The sequence below is a fragment of the Podarcis liolepis genome (genome assembly GCF_965112155.1).
Source record: "Podarcis liolepis genome assembly, chromosome: 10".
Taxonomy (NCBI): domain Eukaryota; kingdom Metazoa; phylum Chordata; class Lepidosauria; order Squamata; family Lacertidae; genus Podarcis; species Podarcis liolepis.
The window spans coordinates 38,284,952-38,306,971 of NC_139562.1; positions in this window are offsets into that span (position 1 = coordinate 38,284,952).

Below are 22,020 nucleotides of genomic sequence, written 5' to 3' on the forward strand. Positions count from 1 at the left end.
CCATGTAAAAGGGATTGGAAAAATTCATGGTATTAATGGGAGAAAAGCAATGACAAAACTAGACAGCATCTTAAAAAGTAGAGACATCACCTTGCCAACAAAAGTCTGTATAGTAAAAGCTATGGTTTTCCCAGTAGTGATGTACGGAAGTGAGAGCTGGACCATAAAGAAGGCTGATCGCCAAAGAATTGATGCTTCTGAATTATGGTGCTGGAGGAGACTCTTGAGAGACCCATGGACTGCAAGAAGATCAAACCTCTCCATTCTTAAGGAAATCAGCCCTGAGTGCTCACTGGAAGGACAGAACGTGAAGCTGAGGCTCCAATACTTTGGCCACCTCATGAGAAGAGAAGACTCCCTGGAAAAGACCCTGATGTTGGGAAAGATGGAGGGCACAAGGAGAAGGGGACAACAGAGGACGAGATGGTTGGATAGTGTTTGCCAAGCTACCAGCATGAGTTTGACCAAACTGTGGGAGGCAGTGGAAGACAGAAGTGCCTGGCATGCTCTGATCCGTGGCGTCACGAAGAGTCGGACACAACTAAACAACTAAACAACAACAACAATGGCCACTAGTCATGATGGCTGTGCTCTGCTTCCACAGCTGGAGGCAATAATGCTTCTGAGTAACATTTGTTGGCAACTGCAGGAGGAGAGATTTCTCTTGTGCTCAGGTCCAGCTTGCCAGTTTGCCACACGGCTGGTTGGCCCCTGTAAGCACAGGATGCAGGACTTAGATGGGCCACTGGGCTGATCTAGCAGACTCTTCTTCCATTCTCAGCAACTGTTGTTGTTCCCTTTGCGGGGACCATAAGGACAAAAGCAAGATGAAGACAACAAGATTGCCTCCAGACAACCTGATGATTGAATATTTTCCCTGACTTGTTTGCGTGGAGGTTAGAAAACTGGATATATGTTGAGCATCCATTCTGATTTGTTCGCAGTGAGATTGGATGATGAAAGTGAATGGTGCCTCACATTTTTGGTCTGTTTCCCCATCTCTTTCCTTATTGCATAAAGTCTGATCTGAGGAGAAGTGGGTTTGTTGGGCAAGAGCTCCATCTTTAATTGCACCACCTGGATTTGGGGTTATGTGACTGAATCCCACCTGAAAACAGCAAAAGTGCTGCAAGTTTGTGTCAGCAAGTCTTCTGGATTGTCTTATAGAACATGACCCAGAAATGCGCAGACACTGCATTCCTCTTAACACTTGGTCTTACGTTAGTTTTCACATTGAGGCATAAGCTTTAGCATTCCTGGGATGTTTTCCTGCCCCCCCCCCATTATGGCTTTATTAAGTAGAGCAAACATTACTCAGCTACCATATGATACTATATTCTTCCTTAAAATTTTAATATTGAGCACGAAACTTTATATTACCTGTGCACTGGTAGAAAAATCAATGTACTAATAACACACTACACTATTTGATTTTATATCAGATCTAGTCCTCATGTGACCACTTTAATAGCTACGACTTTTGCCCCTTTCAACAAGTAAAACAATTAAATGGGTCTCACGCTCTTGGAGACTAAAATAGTTTTTTAAAAAACCAATTCCATTTATGTAGCCTATTATGTCAACTTTGTCTACAGAATATATTTAAAGGGGGGGATCATTCTTGCTATTATACATTGCCTGTAGCTGAACAGAGAAAGACTTGAATGCTTGAATCTATTAGAACTCATACCTACAGAGAATTATAATTAGAGAAGAAAGAAGGCTATGCGGTGTCCTAAATGGAATTTTTCAGCTCAACGGTCTGAACAGTTATTTCTCACAAACCTGTAGCACACGGCCACTTATTCATAGCTCTTAATATTTTCAAATGTGCAGGTGACAAGTTACTTTTCTTCCTAACAGTAAACAAGTATATTGATTAAATTGTTGATGGCTGTTGTGCAGAAAGGCTGTCACAAAGAAAAGGGCGAGCTCTTGTTCTGTGCTGCCCAAAGGGCAAGGCCAAGGTATAATGGGCTTAAATTGCAGGTCGATAGAGTTCTGTTGAGCAGGAAAAGAAATGTCTTAATGGCAGGAGCAGTTTGATACTTAGGGGAATATTGCATTAGTTTCCCTGATGCTAGTACTTCCCATTTTCACACTACAGTGCCCATCGTGTTGTGGAACTGTGGCTTTTTGAAGAGTGTAATTTTCCATCACACCAGTGATAATGCCTCTGTTCCTCCATCCTTTTTGCATGTTTCCCCATGCTTTCTCCATGAAAACAGTGAGGGGACACCATGTGTCAGTATATTGCCCCAAATCAAATCACTTTACTCCTGTGATTTTCTGGGTTAAGGGGACCACCAACATATATTTTTCTGGAATCAAGTAACATGGACACTAAACACTAAACTTGAGCTATATTCCATTTGTTTTCTGTAAGTTGTGTGAAAGCTCAAATATAATGCAGGAACTAAAAGTTTAGAGAAACATCGAGGAAGTGGAATAAACTGTTGTGCCAATACAACCTGAACTCAAATGTAGCCCTTTGCATCACCAGAAGAAAACCCTGTAGCCCAGGGGCCACAAACAGCCATTGGCCACTCCTTGTGTCGACCCCTGAGGAGCCCTTTCACTTTTCCCTCCATCCAGCTGTCAACTAGCAGTCAGGCAAGCTGTCAACTAGCAGTCAGGCAAGATGGTTTTGCTTCTTCTGCTATTAGCAAGTTGATGCGTTGGGCTACATAATAATCACTATGGTGGGAAAGCTTTTAACTGATACATCTGAAATTGCTCTCTGAGTTGCTGTCTCTGAGTTGATAACAGCAGTTTTGGAACAGTGATTTTAGTATGATCAGGACCACTGGGATGGGGAAAGCTAACACTGGGGAAGATGTTAATGCTGGGAATCACTTGGGGGACAAACTAAGAAGGAAAACTGAATATGTGAGTGTCAACTGAGTGTGTCTTCATGGCCATTCCCACCACCAACATCAGCTCTGTCACTGGCATGTGACACTCACCCAGCACCGGAAGACCAAGGCCTTCAGGGGCAAAAAGGCAGCCCTCACTCCTGCTATGTCTCACTACTCAGAGGTAAGTCCAGTTGAATTATACCCAGGTGTGTGGATAGGATGGGGTGTCCCTCACAAGACATCTTCAGATAGGGCTTGGACAGTTATCTGTTGAAGATGTTCTAGCTCTGGATTTCCAGGATTATTACATTTTTATTCATATTTTAAAAATTATATACCTCCATAACATAAAATATCTGGGTGATGCACAGCAATGTGTATGCAATAAAATAGAAAATGTCCTTAAAGCAGTACAAAGTCAAGCTGGAAAACCTCGCATTGGCCCCTCCAGCTCTGTGATTCTGAGACTGAAATCCTATCAGCTTTTATTTGAACTACAGTCGGACCAAGCCAACATGGCAGCCTTCGCCAACCTGCTGCCCTCCAAATATTTTGGACTACAACTCTCATCAGCCCCGGCCAGTAATGCCATCAGTCTGGGATGATGGAAGTTGCAGTCTAAAATGTCTGTATGGCCACAGATTGGGGAAGATTATATATCTGAAATCAGGCTGCATATGTGAGATGTGCCTAATGAGATGTGTGCAGTGATTAAGGTTATATAGATTGTTCCTAGAATGATATAATGGCTGCAGTATAATTTTATTATATAAATATTTGGCATAAACTATAACTTTTTTGTTATTTTCAGCACCTTGCTTTACCTATGTTCATAGTTCAGTTACATTATTTCATCCTCTTTCCTGCACTGTTTTTCTTTCTGGGCACATCTTCTGATTGCACATATACCAGTTTGTAGTTTTTGTATATTTGAAATCTAAGGAAGATGTCTTAATATAAACATCTAAAGGAGGTAATTTCCCATAGCTGAGAGTTAGGGGGTGAGAGCCACCCCCACCCCATTTCCAGTAGAAAATAACAGCTAGAAACTCAAGTGTTTCTGCAGTTAACTGGTGTTATGATTTTCAAATGTGATATTGCTGGTCAATTGCTATAATATACCGGTAATATCATTCATAGTATATTATCATAGCCATAGCGGTAACTAAAGCAATTTAATAAAGGCAAGTTAATTGTCTTACGTCCTATATTGGTTCATTTGGGGGAGGGATGTCATGTTCCGCTGCCATGCCACTAGGGTAATGTCAGAATTAAACAATGAGAAATCTGGCTATGCTTTAAGGCATTATTACATTTTTATAAAGGTGGATTTAATTAGTCCACATGAGTAACTAGAAAGCCAGAATTTCATATTAAGTAGGCTTTATTGGATTAATCTACTGTATCAAACACAAATTCCCTTTCACTCATCATCATTTTAAAGAGGGGAATAGGAAGCTAGGAAATTTCCTATGATAGAGAGATATAATTAAATTTAATATAAATGTAAATTAGTAATTTAAAACTTTGAAATTAGTGTGTGGGCCAGTTGACCATGAGCCAGCCCATTTGAACTTCACTTGGCAGGCAGTTGTATTTTGATCTGTTTGCCATGAGGTAATAAGGTCATGCCAGTACACACCTAAACAATGCAGCAATCAATAGAATAAGTTCTTAAAAGTCCTGGAACTAGGACAAACCAGCAAGTAATCAAAAAGCGGTATCAAATAGAAGAAACAAAATCCCAATTTTGAACCAGTGAAGCATCAAAAATGATAAGTGACTACAGGTACTACAATTTATTCATTATTGTTATAATACATTTTTTTAAAAAAAAACACAATCGACAACTGGCTTTGCTTTAGTGGCATGTACAGTCTGTCAGCAAATGCTTTTGCTCACTTAACTTGCACAACAACACATGGAAGACATGAAACATGGCAGTTATTTCATGGGGTTATTATTTTTGTGGGAGGAGTAAGCTTTTAATGTTTAATGTTCTTTCACCTTCTTTATTGGAAAAGTCTCAGTGAAAAGGACATTCTTGTAGGGTGCAGAATGGGGCAGGGTAAGTTTCTGCTGACGTGTGGTGCATAGAATCATGACACCCACATCAATTGGGGGTTGCCTATATTCATGCACACCACCTTGGGCTCTTGAGATGAATGTCGGGATATAAGTGTAATCAGTAAATAATTAAAGTGCTCCCTCTTTGCTGCACCACTGGTTTTGTTGCGTAATCAATTTTCTTGGTCTGACTAATTGTGCATTGTCACAATTGAATGCCAAAGCCAAAGACCAGTAGCATCCATTGAAAGAGTTCCCTGGAAAACTATCCCAAGGATGTGAGATGATGATACTCAAAGCTGATTGTTGTTGTTTTTCCTCATTTTACTTTCTGTTATTCAGGGTCTCCTTTTTGCTTTTTTGGGCTGGGCCTCTGTGCCTCTCTAAGTTGTACTTAGCAGGTAGAAATCCAGCTGGTGGACTCTTTGCGGCCACTATGCCAGGGACCATTACCTGCTGAATTTTTGCCTGCCACCTAACTGTTAAAAGAGACAGAAAGAAGGTGAAAATCCTGTTAAGGAGAGGCTCTGTCATGAGTCTGAGCACTGCTGTCTGTTCTCCATCCAAGTGGAACCTATGAATAAAAATGTGCTTAACTACGATCTGAATGTGGTGTACTAATGACCTTTTCCTTAATAAAGGGTAAGAGTCTAAACATTAAATAATTGAATTGCCTTTGCGTGCAATTATTTTTCTTTATTGTTCCCACAAAACTGGCCGGCTTTGATATAATTGTTTTACAGCTAACAAAGGCAAGGTCATATTAGCAAATGTGTTCCTTTTTCATATCACTGGAATTATAATATGAGAACTACAGATATATAAAAAGATCATTTTACTGTCACACTATAGACTAGTTCAAGGGTAATCAGGCATATTTCAATCCACTAAATCTTAATTTAGAGGGAATCTGAAGTTACCAGAAAATCAAAATTTGATGCAAAAGCAAAACCTAACGTGTTAGCTCTGCTGCTTCATTACAGTAGAAAATGCTGCAATTAAAAGTCCTATGGAAGATTTCAATAAACTTTGGCCAGACACAGAAAGCTGTGTTTTATGAAGCTGGGCCACTGGTCTGTCTAGTTCAGTACTGACTATATCAGGCATAGGCAAACTCGGCCCTCCAGATGTTTGGGGACTACAGTTCCCATCATCCCTGGCCACTGGTCCTGTTAGCTAGGGCTCATGGGAGTTGTAGTCCCAAAAACATCTGGAGGCCCGAGTTTGCCTATGCCTGGATTATATCTACTGGCAGCAGCTCTCCAGGGCTTCAGTTTTCAACAAGAGCTTCTCTCAGCCCAACCTGGAGGTGCTGAGAATTGAGCTTCAGGCCTTTCACATGTAATTAATATTCTTTACACTGAGTGATGGACCTTCCTGAGCTCAACCACCATAGTTTCACCCGCTTATTTTCAAGCAAACCTCGAGTACACAATAGCCAGGTACAAAAGACCTGGCCAAGCGTTCAGTGCATTTATGGAGACGCATATGCTGCCCCATACATCTTAAAAAGCAAGACAGTTTGAGCGTATTACACCGATCCTGGTTCAACTGCACTGGCTACCAATTAGTTTCTGGGCCTAATTCAAAGTGCTGCTTTTGACCTATAAAGCCTTAAACGGCTCAGGACTTCATGGACCTCATGGGCTGCCTATTTCCATATGAACCTACCCAAATCCTGAGAACATCTTCTGAGGTCCTTCTTCGTGTGCCTCCTCCTCAAAAGTTCAAGAGGGTGACAACACAAGAACGGACCTTCTTTGCAGTGGCTCCCCGTCTGTGGAATGCTCTCCCCAGGGAAGTTCGCATGGTGCCTTCATTATATACCTTTAGGCACCAGGCAAAAATGTTCCTTTTTAACCAGGTCTTTGGTTGATCTGATTTAGAAACTATGCCCTTTTAAAATGTTTTTTTTTGGGGGGGGGCTATTGGGTTGTTGTTTTTATTTTTATTATGTATTCTGTGGTTTTATATCTTGATTTTATTCTTTGAGACCCCCGGGTATAGGGCGGTATATAAATTCAATATTCTTTAAAAAGTATCCCTTACCTACACTGAATCTTGAGGAGCTTCCCATATACACAGCCGGTGTGGACAACACATAGAGGACCTTAAGTGTTTGCATAATGTGCACATATACCCATGGGGTCCTTACTATGTATATGTGCACCTATACCTACGGGACTGCCTCTCCTGGTATGTCCCATGGAGGACCTTATAGTCTTCAAACAAAAACATCTTGGAGATCCCGGGCCACAGGGAGGTTAGCAGCCAGAGCCAGGGCTTTTTCGGCCATGTCCCCGATCTGGTGGAATGCTCTGGCACAAGACATCTTTCCACAGGGCCTGCAAGATGGAGCTGTTCCACCAGGCCTTTGGCCAAGGCACAGTCTGACCCCATCTCTCCTTCTGTAATCCTCATAGAACTCTAACCCAATGGTTGCCATTAATTGGATTCTGAATTGATTTTAGAATGTATTTTAATTAATTGACTATGCGATTTTATGTACATTGTGCTATTTTTACTTGTTGTTAGCCGCTCTGAGCCCGGCTTTGGCTGGGGAGGGCAGGATACAAATAAAATAAAATATTATTATTATTATTATTATTATTATTATTATTATTATTATTATTACATGCATATAGTTGAGCTGCATTTTACCAACCCCACACCTGATAGCCTAAATGATGTCAGACTTGGATTCCTGATCATGCAAATGTCCTGAACCTTATGCACATACAAAGAGAGAGCTAAGCAGGGCTCCCCACTGCATATTTGTCTCAAGACACAAATGTTGAGGGGATAGGGCTGGTAGGACATGCAATAAGGGCAGTAGGAACAGCAGCTGTGGTCCACTCCCTCTGCAAGCAGAGAATCTCTATGTAAAGAAGGGCTTCAACTTCCTGGGTTTAGAGTCAATTCTCAAAATCTTCAGATTCCATTCGTAGAAAAATACTGAAATCTTTCTCTCTGTATCCTCTTTCTTTGGAATTGTGCCCTATCTATTTTATTTTGCATTCTCTGCATTCTCTGCAATACAATGTGACATGCTGCTACTAGATAACTGTTTTAATTACTTTTTAATTTAGAGCCAGGCATATAAATCCCTATAGCAATAGGATAGCACAAATAATTTAAAGGCAATTAAATGAAGCAAGCTTTGGATTCTTGGATGATACTACAACTTTTTTTTTTATAAAAGCTGTCTGTAATTAGACTTTGTTTGGTTCTTCTATTTAATCAAAATTCACTTAAACCTCCTTGAGGAGATTTGATATTCCCTACTAAGCTCAGAGCTGAATAACAAGCACAGACAATTGCCAAAAGAATGATTGGAAACATTTATTTTATTTATAATGTGATTTTGTTCGAATAAGTTGGAAAACAAAATGGACTATAAAAAAGGTCTCTGAATAATGAAGGAGGGCAAGGGGAAAATCTAATGCCAATTGCCTAAACTGCTTGAGAATGGCAGGGAGAATCATCATAGGGGACAGAATGTAGCTCAGTGGAAGAGCTGACAGTTTGCATGTAAAACCACAGGAAATTTTAAGCTACTGCCGAGTGAGTCCTCTTACCCAGAATTTCCATCCCCTCATTTCCCAGGATATTAGCCATAAAAAATATTTAGGCATACTCCAAGTCCCCCTTCTTTCTGCACTGAAGGCAGTGGTGGAAGCCAGGAAGACAGAAACGTCTGGTGTGTCATGGGGGAAGCCTGGAAAGGAAAGAATTCCCAGGAAAAGGAATCACCAGCTAGCTAAGGAACTGCCTTAAGGCAGGCATGTAGATCATTAGCAGAAAGGGGCTGTGGGAGCATAAGCCCCAATGCCGACTGATGGTGGGAGAGCAGTGGCTTTTTGGCCTGGCATTTCATCCTTTACATGCACACACTCCTTGCTTGGTATGTGTAAAGAGAGGCAAGGTCTGGATCATTGTACAATTACAACTTTTTGGAAGAGCCAGAACAAAACATAATTCTACTAAGTCTTACTTCAGCTAAAAGACATCACATTTTGAAGGCCAATGCAAAAAGATACAGTAGGTCTTCAGGGACTTCCCAAAACCCCACAATGTAGGAATTTGCTGCAGGTCCAATAGAATGGAATTCCACAGCCATGGAGTCACCATCTGACAGTGCTGGGGATCTCCCCACCCACAGCACCTCCATCTTCTTGGATTTAACCAATCTTCACATGAGTTTTCAGCTGGGTCCATATTACCCCATCACCACCACTGCACAAAAAATCTCTGAAAACAGCCTTATCAGACATTTGACAACACACAGCCAGAAGGAAGCTGGTCAAGACTTAGGTGTAAAGTTTGGAAGCAGGGGCATTTATTTATTTATTTATTTATTTATTTAGTGCAGGTCACCTGGGGGAAAGGAGAGCATTGCAATAATACCAACATTCATAATGGGGTGGCTATGACAGAGAACTCAAAACCCACTCCCATTATGATCTGAGCCTGAAATTGCACTGGCATCTATTAATTCAACAGGTTGCTGTTAATTCAACAAGTTAGTTATATGAGAAGTGGAAAAGGACTTCCTTTGTCCTGAAAGTGCAGCCCATTGCTTTCACTGTTTGGACAGACAGAATAATTTCTTCTCTATTCACCTTGTCCACAGCATTCATTGTTTTATACAGTAAATCTCTATCATATCTCCTCTGTCAGCTTTTCCCTTCCTCTAAAGAGCCTCGACTTCTTAAGCCTTTCTTCATAAAGACCTTCCACCCTCTCAATCACTCTGTCATCCTCCTCAACAATATAACATTTGAGATGGAGAGTGGAAAGAGCTCCTCACATTGTTCTAAATATAGCTGCACCATAGATTTATTTAATGGTATTATACTTTCTGCTTTATTTCCACTTGCTTACCTCATGCATGTATGACCACAGTTAGAATACATTGTTTCTAGGCGCACTACTGGAGATGACTGACTTCTAGAAACAATGTGAGATGGGAGAGCTCACAGAAATGTATACAAAGAAGTGTAGCCTTGGGGAACCAGGCCAGCCCAATATATTACATTATATCAGGGTGTCATCCCTTCAGTAGATTTTTTTTTTTTGCATTGTTTTAAGGAAAGTGTCAGGAATGCCAGATGAGGTTTCATGAGCCCCTTCATAGGTGTAAATTTCACATCCTCAAAATTGTTTGTTTGTAGGGTGGCTGCTTACACACCACCAAAAATGAAGAAATGCATCACATACATGCATAAAAGCGCACAGATATGCATAAACGTTAAGTCAAGTTTAGGCAATTTTTTTAAAAAATATTTCCATAATTTAAATAGAAATGCAAAATTCTGGTGAGGTGACCTATGGATCTATTCAGTCTGCTGTCCAAGTGCTAATGAGCAACTACAAGGGTCCTGTTCACTCTACCTTCTTATGGTTCTTCATCATTACCTGGAATGAACCTTCAAACAGAGGACACATCCCTATCCTTTGTATTTGTCATGAGCAAAGAGGCAAGGTGAGTGGTGCTGATTATAGTAATGGGAACTACACAAATGGACTTCAAATGGTGGGTCAGAACCCACTACTGGAACACGAGAGGAGAACTGCCACAATGTGAATATATGATAAACACATATTAAGAAATGGGCTTCTAAATGCATGTTGGGGTTAAAAGTTGATCTCAGCTTGAAAAGACTGAAGACTATTGAGCTAGACCCTGTTACTAGTCCCTCTGAACTATTTAATTTGCCTAGCTTTGAACATTATAGTATATGCTTTCCTAGGGATCTCCTCCAGGCTTACAAAGAGATTGGAAAATAATGCTCATTATTTATTTGCATTTGCACAGTGTTAATTAAATCTACATATCAATATTTATTTTCCTGTGATTTTAATAATTCCATACACTTGCAAATAATCTTTTTTTTTTTTTTAAAAAAAGCTCTTTTGAAAGGTTGAAAGATGTGATTTGGCACTGACTTCATACTTTTGCAACACTTTCTTTTCAAAAAGTTACAAAAATTAATTAAATGCAATTAACACAGATTAAACATTTCAGTTGTGATTAAAGTTGACAATTATAGCACATAATTAACAATACCAGAGGGAACAGGGATAAAGGGGGTATTTTAAAAGAACAATGTAAGTACAGAAATGACATGTGTGATACTTATCTTAAGCAAGCAGATTTAGGAATTTCTTGTAATAGCTGGCAAGATTTAGGAGAGTTTATTCTAAGTCAGAAGGATAGGGAGGAATAAATTATCTATCTTTGCTGGACACCCCTAACAACATTAATGTTAGTCAGCAACATTTAACAACAACTACAAGGACAATAGAACAAAATGACATTTCCATGGATCAATTCTTATTCTCCATTTTCCAACCAGCTTCTAGTATGCTGGAATAATTACTGAGAATATGAGCAAAACATTCAGTATCAGTGTAATTGAATCACCTTTTTTCAATTAAACCCTCAAGATTCTTTTTTTTTAGAAACTATAAAAACTGATATGCTTCTTGCATAATTAATGTTATTAAGCTGATTTAATTACTGAGTGATTTAATTATCTAAATTCAATCACCAGCTTTTGCAAATTAATTTCATTCAAATAAGAGGTGATAGAGGCTGTGAATCATAATGTGAAAATATGAACCTGCACAGAAGTGAATTGCTGTCTGCCTACCTTCTCCATTCTTCCTTTCTTCATCTAGAGGCAAAAACTGAAGGGAATCCATGTGAGTCAATCAACTGCGGGCAGACTTGCATAGAGGTCTACATGCACAGGTTTCTCCTCTGCTACTACCCATCTGTGAAGAGGATTAATGAAGAGACTTAAAGATCTTCTGGAAGTCAGAGGTCAAGGGGTAAAAGCCAGCAAGGATGCTCCCATTGTGGATGGGTCCAGTGGGCATTGCTCATTGAATAAGTGGAAGGAAACCTACAAAAAGGACTATGCTTACCTTGACTGTCAACATCACAGTTGTCATACCACAGGCAAGGTTTTAAGGAACCAGTTCTGTAAGCAGTGATGGACGTTGGTCTTTAACATTTCAGAGGTGCCTTGTGCAAGGCTAAAATTTGGTGCCTCCCAGGGGGGCTATCTACTCCAGGACATTGACTCTTATAGAACATTACAGGTTGCAAGATTCCTGAATTCTGTTCTTTCATATAAAAGACTTCATGGATTGCTGCATGACTATTAAAATCAAGTAAACTCTATCCACCATCTTTATATTCAAGGCCACAATATGGTACATCTAGAGACTGTATGTAATGTGAAGGAGATTATGCGTTGAAATATTTTAGTTGATATTTTAGAATGTAAAATGCTATTTTATTTACTGATTGGTTTTACCTGGTGGGCTTATAGCCGAATAAAGTATTATCTATCTATCTATCTATCTATCTATCTATCTATCTATCTATCTATCTATGTTAATCTCTGCGAAGCTCTGCAGCACCCTCAAGTGTCGGCATCCAGTGCAAAGGAACCTGTCACACTCCCCCAAATCTGCCTCTGTTGTAAGGCCTCAAAAAGTGCAGATCTGTACCAAGGGTTGGCAAAAATGGCATCTACCAGTGGCACAGATCCAAAGGGGTTGGGAAAGTCAACCCAGAAATCTGCCTCAAGTTATCTGGGTAAGGTTGTGAGTTTATATAAGAGCTAGGAGCTGAGGGGAGGCAGGGGAATGGCAATGTGGTATGAAGGTAGACTGCTGGTGACTATGGATTGTATAATGTGTAAGTGTGTGGTGGCCCAATGCCAATGTCGCAGAGAGATCAAATGGAGGAGAACTGCCCATCCTTCTTGTACTATGTCACATGTGAATTTCTTTGTTCTCTCCCCTTGCATTTCCCTCACTCCGGATGCTTTGAATATTTGGGTTGCATAAAATATAATAATTTATAATGTGGCTATTGCAGTAAAGTGATTTGTGGAGGGGCACAGATACAGCTCCTTGCCAAGGGCACAAGGGACTCTACGTATCCCTCTTAGAAAGTATGGTGTATGAATTCACCAGATTTCTGCACCATGTAGAAATTGAAAGGTAATTTGACCTACAAATACTTTAACTGGCAGCATGTCTAATTACCTCCTTTCAACCATGACAATTTAAGGACAGTCTGTATTGCTCGGATTGTTGTAAATCGTACTGATGATACTTGATTTTTCCCAACAAGTTATTCACGCACCGCACAGTTTTCTTCACACAGTGCATAATTAAACTGTGAAATTCACTAGCAGAAGATATAATGATGACCACAAACTGGGAAGGCTTTTAAAGGTCATTAGACAAATTCATAGTGAGGCACTTTTAGTGGCTAAAACTCATGGTGGCTTCAGTTGCAGGGAAAGTATGACTTTGAATTCTGGTTGCTGGGGATCATAGAGCAGTGCTGTTGTGTTCATGCCCTGGTTGCAAGCTTCTTCTCTGCATCTGGTTGAAAACTGTGAGAGCAGAATATTGAACTAGACAAGCCTTTGGTGCGATTCACCAGGACTCTTCTTATAGTCATTGAACAGAAATCTCAGGCTGAACTTGGCCTATCATAGCTCCACCCACCCCATTGTTTGTGTTAAAGGCAGTTCTTTCCAAATGACACAACTTTGGTTTTGACGTAACCTGTTGGCAATATATACATGGCCATATTAAAGCAGTTTTGTACTATGTACTTCTGTCTCTGCTGGCAGAGCAGCAAATTTATGCCATCCCCCTCAAACCCCTAATAAGGGAAGAATTGTATCCTAAAAATAAAAAATAAAACCCAAGCCTTATCTCCAGAGGTTGTAACATACTTCTCCATTTATTTTTATTTGTTGCTTTCCTCAGAATATTTTATTTCCTCCTCTGTAAATAGGGAAATATTCTGATTTGAATATACCAATATAGTGAAATGCTATTTCTTTTTTGGTCTTAGAAATAACATTTGTTTAAGGAAATACATTATTATTAGGTTAAAGATCTTTGCAGTGATATCAATTTTGCATTTCCTACAAGATGGAGCTGCTTAAGTGCTGATGCAAGTTGAAATCTATGTACACAGTGAACACCAAGGTCATGGTGAGATGAAAAATGCTATTTTACTGTCGTATTATCTGTTTGTCTAATAGTGTACTCATGATATTTTTCATAATATAATTCTTTCCATATTTTATCCATAGCAATTGGTGTAGGGGCTTACCGGCATCTAAAATTGACCTAAATAGACACATCCATTAATTTCAATGGGTTTACTCTGAGCATGGCTACAACCCAAGGGATTTGCTGCAACCCAAGGGATACAGAATAACTGCAGGGGGAAAGGTGAGAGAGCAACTGTGGGTCTTATGTCTGACCTCTGCACATTGATCTGTCTCCCCTACAGAAGCTTTGCATGTGAAACTATCTGAGCACAGGCTTTCTCCATTCAGCTGGGGACTGTACATTTTGCAGATTTTTGCGTGCATGCGTGTGTGTGTGTGCAGTTTTATTTCAGGTTCTCTACAAAATTGCTGGATTCATATATGGAGGTCAGGAGAGGGCTGGTGGGAGCTACAGTATCTCAGTTCCCTGCTCCTGCATCAACTATCCCATTTCAGTTGACTGAATTGGTCTTTGTTCTATCTCACACTCTCTCTCTCAAAATATTTTTTTCTACTAAAAATAGATAACTCAGCATGAAAGACAAAATATTAATACTTTAAAAACATCTAACAACACCAAATGCAGCTTAATTATTTTTAAAATCATAATATTTTGTACAGTATCCATCAAATTAAGAAAGGGCAAGGTAGAACAGGGCCAAAAATAAATGTGAAAATAAATAAGTGTTTATAGTTTAATGATGTTTTTGTACTTGCTGCCTTGTCGGGTCTGGTTTATTTTATCTCTGTGGTGCCATCCACAGTTGTCAGGGCAACAGAATGAAAATAAATGAAAATAAAACAAACTTTCCCATCAGCCCTCTCATGCAATCCTCACAATTCTGTATGGAAGCCAACCAACTGAAGAGTCTCTTCTGGCCTGGGTGATGACCTGAGAAGAAGGTGGAACTTGACTAGGAAAAGAAAAAGTAAATGTCATGACAGCCTTATCTAGGCATACTTGAAGTGCTGACTAGGACTCCTGCTGTTGCTTGGTTACTTCAGTGCTGAAAAGAAGTATGAGAAGCAGTAACTCAAAAAAAAAGGAAGGAAGGAAGGAGAGAAGGAAGCAAGGAAGGAGAAGGAGAGAGAGAGAGAGAGAGAGAGAGAGAGAGAGAGAGAGAGAGATGACTGACAGTGAGTTGGATATTTCTTTGTGTGGTCAGTGTCACTTACAATTCTCCCATTCTGCATCAGCTGGGAGATTAGAGTAAAGATAGATACAGTTGCTCTGTGGTTCACCAGGAACTAATATGCTCAATCAATGTATCAAAGCTCCTGAAAAATCTCCCTGAAGGCATACTCTGAGGCTCAGTCATGAGCAATTCCCTTTCTAATATGTAACATTACTTCATCCATGTCATGTTCCAGGATCCAAAGAACTGAGCAACAGGTTTTGCACACCAAGGGCAAAGCACTCTGGAAAATGGAAGGAGACTCAAAAGCAATTAAAGTGTGTGGTAGTCAGATGTTGGAATCAGACAAACACCTGGTTCCCACAAAGCCCTGGGATTTTCCTAAGCAGCTCTTTGTCCCTGGCTGCCCCACCTCACCTCATGCGGACCCTCCACATGTAGTGAGAGTGTTCTTCCGTCCCATTGAGCCTTCAACATGGGGTTCTTCGGGGTTCAATTTTATCCAAACCTTACGCCAAAGAATAAACGGACATAAATCAGACATCAAGAATCACAAAACAGAGAAACCAGTAGGAGAACACTTCAATCTCCCAGGACATTCTATACAAGATCTCAAAGTAGCTGTTTTGCTACAAAGGAATTTCAGAAATAGACTGGAAAGAGAAGCTGCTGAATTGCAACTCATTACCAAACTTAAAACCACGGAGAGACCTGGTTTGAACAAAGACATTGGATTCTTATCTCATTATACATGACTAAGCCATTTCTCACCTTCTCACCCCTTGCCTTTTCCTGTAAGACCTATTGCAGTCGTTAAGAGTCGTCAACAGGCTCATCTCAGCTATCTGCCAATCACCCATTCCCACCACCCTTCTGAGTAATACCCCTCCCCACCTTCTCACTATATAGAAGGATCTGGCAACTTCTGTTTCAGTGTATATGAAGAAGTGTGCATGCACACGAAAGCTCATACCAAGAACTAACTTAGTTGGTCTTTAAGGTGCTACTAGAAGGAATATTTTTTATTTTGACTATGGCAGACCAACACGGCTACCTATCTGTAACTGAATCCTCCATGCTGTTTAACATCCACATGAAACTGCTGAGTGGGCTCAGCAGACTTTTGGAGTACATTGTCAGGAATATGCTGATGACGCACAGCTCTTGATGGGCTTACACTCCCTCTGAAGGAGCAGGTACACAGCTTGGAGATACTTCTGGTTCCATTGCTGTCACTTGAGCCTCAGGTGGTTTCAGTGGAGCAGAGCACCTCCCATCAGCTTCAGCTGGTGGCCCAGCTGGGACCCAGTTGGGACAGGGATAGTCCAACTTCTCTTGTCTATGCCCTGGTAACGTCTAGGTTAGATTGCTGCAACATGTTATATGAGAGGGCTACCTCTCAAGACAGTTTAGAAACTTCAGCTGAAGTTGGCAGAATTTCGCAGCTAGGTTGCGCACTGGGGCAAGATGGTTTGAGCATACTACACTGATCCTGGCCCTATTGCACTGGCTGCCAATTAGTTTCCAGACCCAATTCAAAGTACTGGGCCTATGAAGCCTTAAATGGCTCAGGGCTACTATACCTTAAGGACTGCCTCTTTCCATATTTTCTGTGTCTCCTCTGCGAGAGGTCTGGAGGGTGGCAAGAATGGACTTTTTCTGTGGTGGCTCACCACTTGTGGAATTCCAAAAATACAAAGAGCTGTGTTAACCTGTTACTACAGGCATACACATACAAAGCACCCAGCTTATTAGGATCAACATCACTCCAATCCCATGTAGTTTCCAGTGAGTTTAGTTCATTGAACTTTGAGGTGCTTGCTTCTGATTTCATAGTTCTAATTCTTACACTGCCCAGAAAAGAGCAACTTCAGCCAGCTGAAAAGCAAACTTTAAGCTTTTAACTAGGAAGGAAAACAATCTGGGAAAGGAATGTTTCCATTTAAACTGCTAACTCAGGAACTCCATCAAGGAAAAACAAAGAAGGAGCTGGCCTCTTCCTGATTTGTTTTGCATTGCCTCTGACTTCCCCTATGCTAATCTGTCACAAACAAACATTAAAGCCTCAGGTCAAAATAAAAAAATTCCTTCCAGTAGCACCTTAAATGTATCTGAAGAAGTGTGCATGCACAAGAAAGCTCATACCAAGAACTAACTTAGTTGGTCTTTAAGGTGCTACTGGAAGGAATTTTTTTATTTTGACTATGGCAGACCAACACGGCTACCTATCTGTAATTAAAGCCTCATTATCACCTCATTCACTCACCAAAGCAAGGAGGGTCCACCAGGTCCATGGAATCATTTCTCATGCAATGAAGTCCTAGATCCCAGCTCCCTTGTGCTCTCCCTGCGGTACATCACTAGTTATAGCTATAGGGATTGCTGGCTAATATCCCAGAATGGCTGGCTAATGCTATATTCTGTTTGGGATGCCTCAGTTCTCTCTAGTGCAGGGTATTGGACTGGTTTCAAGGGCTCATTCCACCTCTACATTTCTAAGGTTTTATGGGTTTAGTTTTTCTTTCCCCCAAGAGGCACTTTATAAATATGATCCCCCAACCCTAAAAGATAGCTGATCCAAGCACTGGTCTCAAACCTAGCATAGCCTGAATCAAAAGCAGGTTCAGTTTGAAATATCAAAAAGCTCCGATATTCCAGCAAATACCATCTCCAAGAACAAGCCCCTTCCAACAACTGAACATAATTTAGAACATGATGTTTCATCTGCTAGATTTCAATTAGTATTTTCACAGGCTTATTTTATAAACAACCAGGCACAATATGCTACACATTTGTCATGTTTTACGTTGCTTTTCATAATGATGTATATTTTAGCACTTTCCAAATGTATATGATTATGTATTTAACGCCAACATAAAAAAATTATCATAAATTTGAAATGTAGGAGTCTAAAGCTGCAATTTTTATTCGTTCTCCTATGCTGTTCTTCATTTACATTTTTGTAATCCATCTGAAAGAAATTTCAAATTATTACACATTTTATCATACAAATGAGTCCAAGGTCTGGAAATTAGCAGAGAAGCAATTAATATGCACCAAACATTTCCCTTTCAGTAACTGTGAAGGGCTGAATTTGAAATATCATATGATTAAAGGGCACCTTCCCCCCACCCCCACCATGCTTTGATTAAGAGTCTAAAGATCAAATCTGCTATTTCATAAATCTATAGAACTGGCACAGTCAATAGTTCTGCTTTCTCCACGACATAATTTCCCAAAGATTTGTACAAGGATTTGTATAATTTTTACAAGCTATTCAAAACCTGTCAGTAGGCAATATGTCTCCAATTTAACAACTTGCAGTGTGGAGTGAGTTGGAAGAAATATTAGCTGCACATTACAACTAGCAGGTTGTCCAAAGATCAAGGATCTAGAATGCATGCAGATAATTCAATCCCAGCAACTCTTTATCAAAGATAGACTGCTCCATATATCTTTCAGAGGGGAAGTTTATGAGGTTCTTTAATAACTTCTCCAGTAGTGCAAGACCTTATCATGTAAATTATTCTGTGAATCTTCATTCTATAAATATACAGAATAGCCCCGTTAGCTGCACACAAGGATGAGGAAATATAATTATACTTTCACTTGCTCCTACCTGTAAATGAGCAATTACCTGTGTTTTATCCTTGACCTTTTGTGCTTTTTGGTCCATGAACATTAGTATGACTGGAGAGTATCTTTCTTCAGAATAAAATACAACGCAAAGCTTTAGCAGCTTCAAGCAACACACACACTCAGGTTTTAGGACAAGACAAGCTGTTTTTCTTTCCTTTTTTTTAAAAAATGAAGGGGATAGCTCATCTTCTACAACTGAATCTTGATAGTCTTAAAGCAATTTGAGAACAGAAAATTAAAAGTGCTTATAACAGAAGGAATTTTCCACGTAAACATTGTGCTTTTGCTAGAGTGTTTTCATATGTGTCAGATGATAAGCTGTATGACACTATATCGTGTTTTTATCTCCTGTTATTTAGATCATTTGGACATATCTTTTTCCATATGCATTATTTATGTAGGCTGCAGGATCATAAATAACAGGATGGAATAATATGAATGCTGTGTTACAGCACATTCCCCCCCCCCAAAAAAAAATGTAGTGTAAGAAGATGCAAGTATCAGGCTCTTTTGCATTGCATTAATTGTGTGCATTAAGACCAATAAATCTTCATCAGGAAAGTATTAAATACATCTGGGAATGTGACACAGACTTAAATGCACCTGGAAATGTGACTAAAACCCTGTTAAGAAGAAAATTCATGTGATCCCTAAAGAGGTGTCCCAGCAGGGGCTACAGGAAGCTACAAGTGTCTTTCTTTGAGGACAACGATACAACAATGACCTGGTGTTGGATTCTCAATTCCCACTGCTAGAAAGTATCTGGGGCCCTTGTCCTACTGATGGAAGTTTTCCATACACACCCACCCACCCACCCACACAGAGAGAGACACACACACAGAGAGAGAGAGAGAGAGAATGGCAGACTGGGGATGTGCCAGGAAAAGCCAATTGGCAGACTAAAATATGATTGACCCAGAGCCTGTCTTTGCATGCAGCTGAAGGCCCTAACTCACTGAGGATTTGAGACCCTTTGGCTACCCTTACCTGGTTCAGCCAGCCAGTCAAAGTCGTTTTCTAGGGTGTGGCTATTGCTGCATGCTGACATCTTCTCGGAGCCACAATGTGTTCCCCACCAGACATACTACCACTCTCCTAACATCCCCCCCATCATCATTATCATCATTGTCGTCGTCATCATCATCATCATCATCACAAAAACAACAGTGCAATCCTATGCATGTCTCCTCTGAAATAAACTCCATTGAGTACCATTGGACTTGCTCCTAAATAAATGTTCATAACAGGGATAGCTTATATTGTGTCCTCCAGAAATTCTTGACTCCAGCTCTGCATGATTACTGTATCAGTTAAGGATTAAATGTGGATCATTGACTAGTCCACTGATAGAAATACTAAGATACAATTGTTCACTTAAAAAAAATTGAATGGTTATTGCTCAACATGATTTACCACTGATATTTTCTTATACCATTACCATGGAACCCAGAGTAATTAAAGGGAAAAAATCATAACATTTTAATTTGTCTGATAGGAAGTTTATTTGTTTTGTGATAATGAGGAGGAGTCTATATTAATTACTATTATGCATCACTGGTCTTATTGACAAGCGTAAATTAGAAGCTAATTCAATTTTGTGGCAATGGCCTCTAGCTTTGCAAAACAAAGCACACACGTCATGCAGTCTCGCCTTGCACACCAAAGACTGCCATGTTGATAAATGTGTACACAACTAAATTAAGCACAAATTACCTCATTTTGTAGGAGGTTGCATTCTTCACTCACAGTGACAGAATGAAGAAAATTTTCCTTGGATTTGTTTTTGAATGAATCTGGGGGTAGTCATGCCAACTAAAAAAAGAGAAGATGCACATTTTTATTGTTAATTTCTGTTGTACCTAGGCTTCATTTTTTTTTTTTGTTTCTACATTTGTAGGGATAATTTTGTTAGTTAATAGAATGTTCTCTTGAGGAATGGTTAAAGAAAACTAGGAAGGCTGACAAAGAGGTAGTAGCAGAGCCAGCCCTACTGTTAGGTAGAGTGAGGCAACCATAACCAGCAATTTATTTTGTGTTTCTGAGAGGGCCGAAAATTGTTACTTAATTAATTTGCTATTGCTGTATATTTACTGCTGGAGAAATTGATTTTCTGTCTCAAGAGGCAGACTTGGGTACTGTTCACATTGACTCAGGGGGTGGGGTGGGGGGCAGCAGAGATAAAAATTTGTTGCTCTGTCTTGAGAAGGAAAAAATATGGGCTTCATTATGGATCCTATTGCATGACTGGGGGAATAACAAGGCACTAGGCATTTCAGTGCTCACCTCTGTCACCAGGCAGTCCAAATAATGTTTCTCCCCCCTCCTCCCCCTAAAGCTAAATGGTTTTCTTCTTCAAATCATGAAGCTTGAAAAGTATTCACATAATGTTTACCTATTTCCAAACATTTATTCTGTTTTTTTTCTATTCTGCAAAGAGGGTGGGGTGTAATTCACAGGCCTTAGAGAGTACACAAACAAGTCCTCCTCCAAGTCCCTGGCCCCACATAACATGGGGGTATGAAAGGGAAAATAAAATATACTCCTGCATTGATAGCTGCAGAGGTGATCAGGAGCAGAATTAACATGAAATAATAGGTGTTTGGACCCAGTGACTATTCCTGTAGTTTGGTTTCATCATTTAATGCCCTCAACAAATAGCCAATGGCTAGATGCAGATGTGGGGAATATTGTGTTAATTTCCCAGATTATAACACTAGAGCTTCTTCTCTGTTTTTTAATGTTCCTTTCATACATCATTACCTGTTGTGTTATGGAACCGTGGCTTTTTGAGCAATACACTGGCATGAGGTGCTCAATAAGCATGGTGTGACACTACAAATATCATTGCACAATGTCTCTACTCTCCTACTCTTTCTGCACATGTGTGCTTCTGTTTCCCATGATTCCTCCATGATGACTGCAGAAAATAAATTTATGCCAGTATACCACCTCAATTTCCATTACGATTTGGTCTGGACTACTGGCTCGTTCTTCAGTCCTGCTTCCTGGCTTGTTCTTCAATCTTGTCCTCACTTGCTATTTGGTCCTGACTATTGGCTTTGTCCCACAACTCTTAGTTCTTGGCTTTCAGCTCACCTCAGAGTGCTGCCCTTATCTCAGCCCTGACAAACAGTGACAGCCTTAACACCTGATCCGCTTTCCAACTGAGATCTCTTGTGGGTTTATGGGTCCTCAGTTAAAACGTTTGCTTGAGCAGTCTTT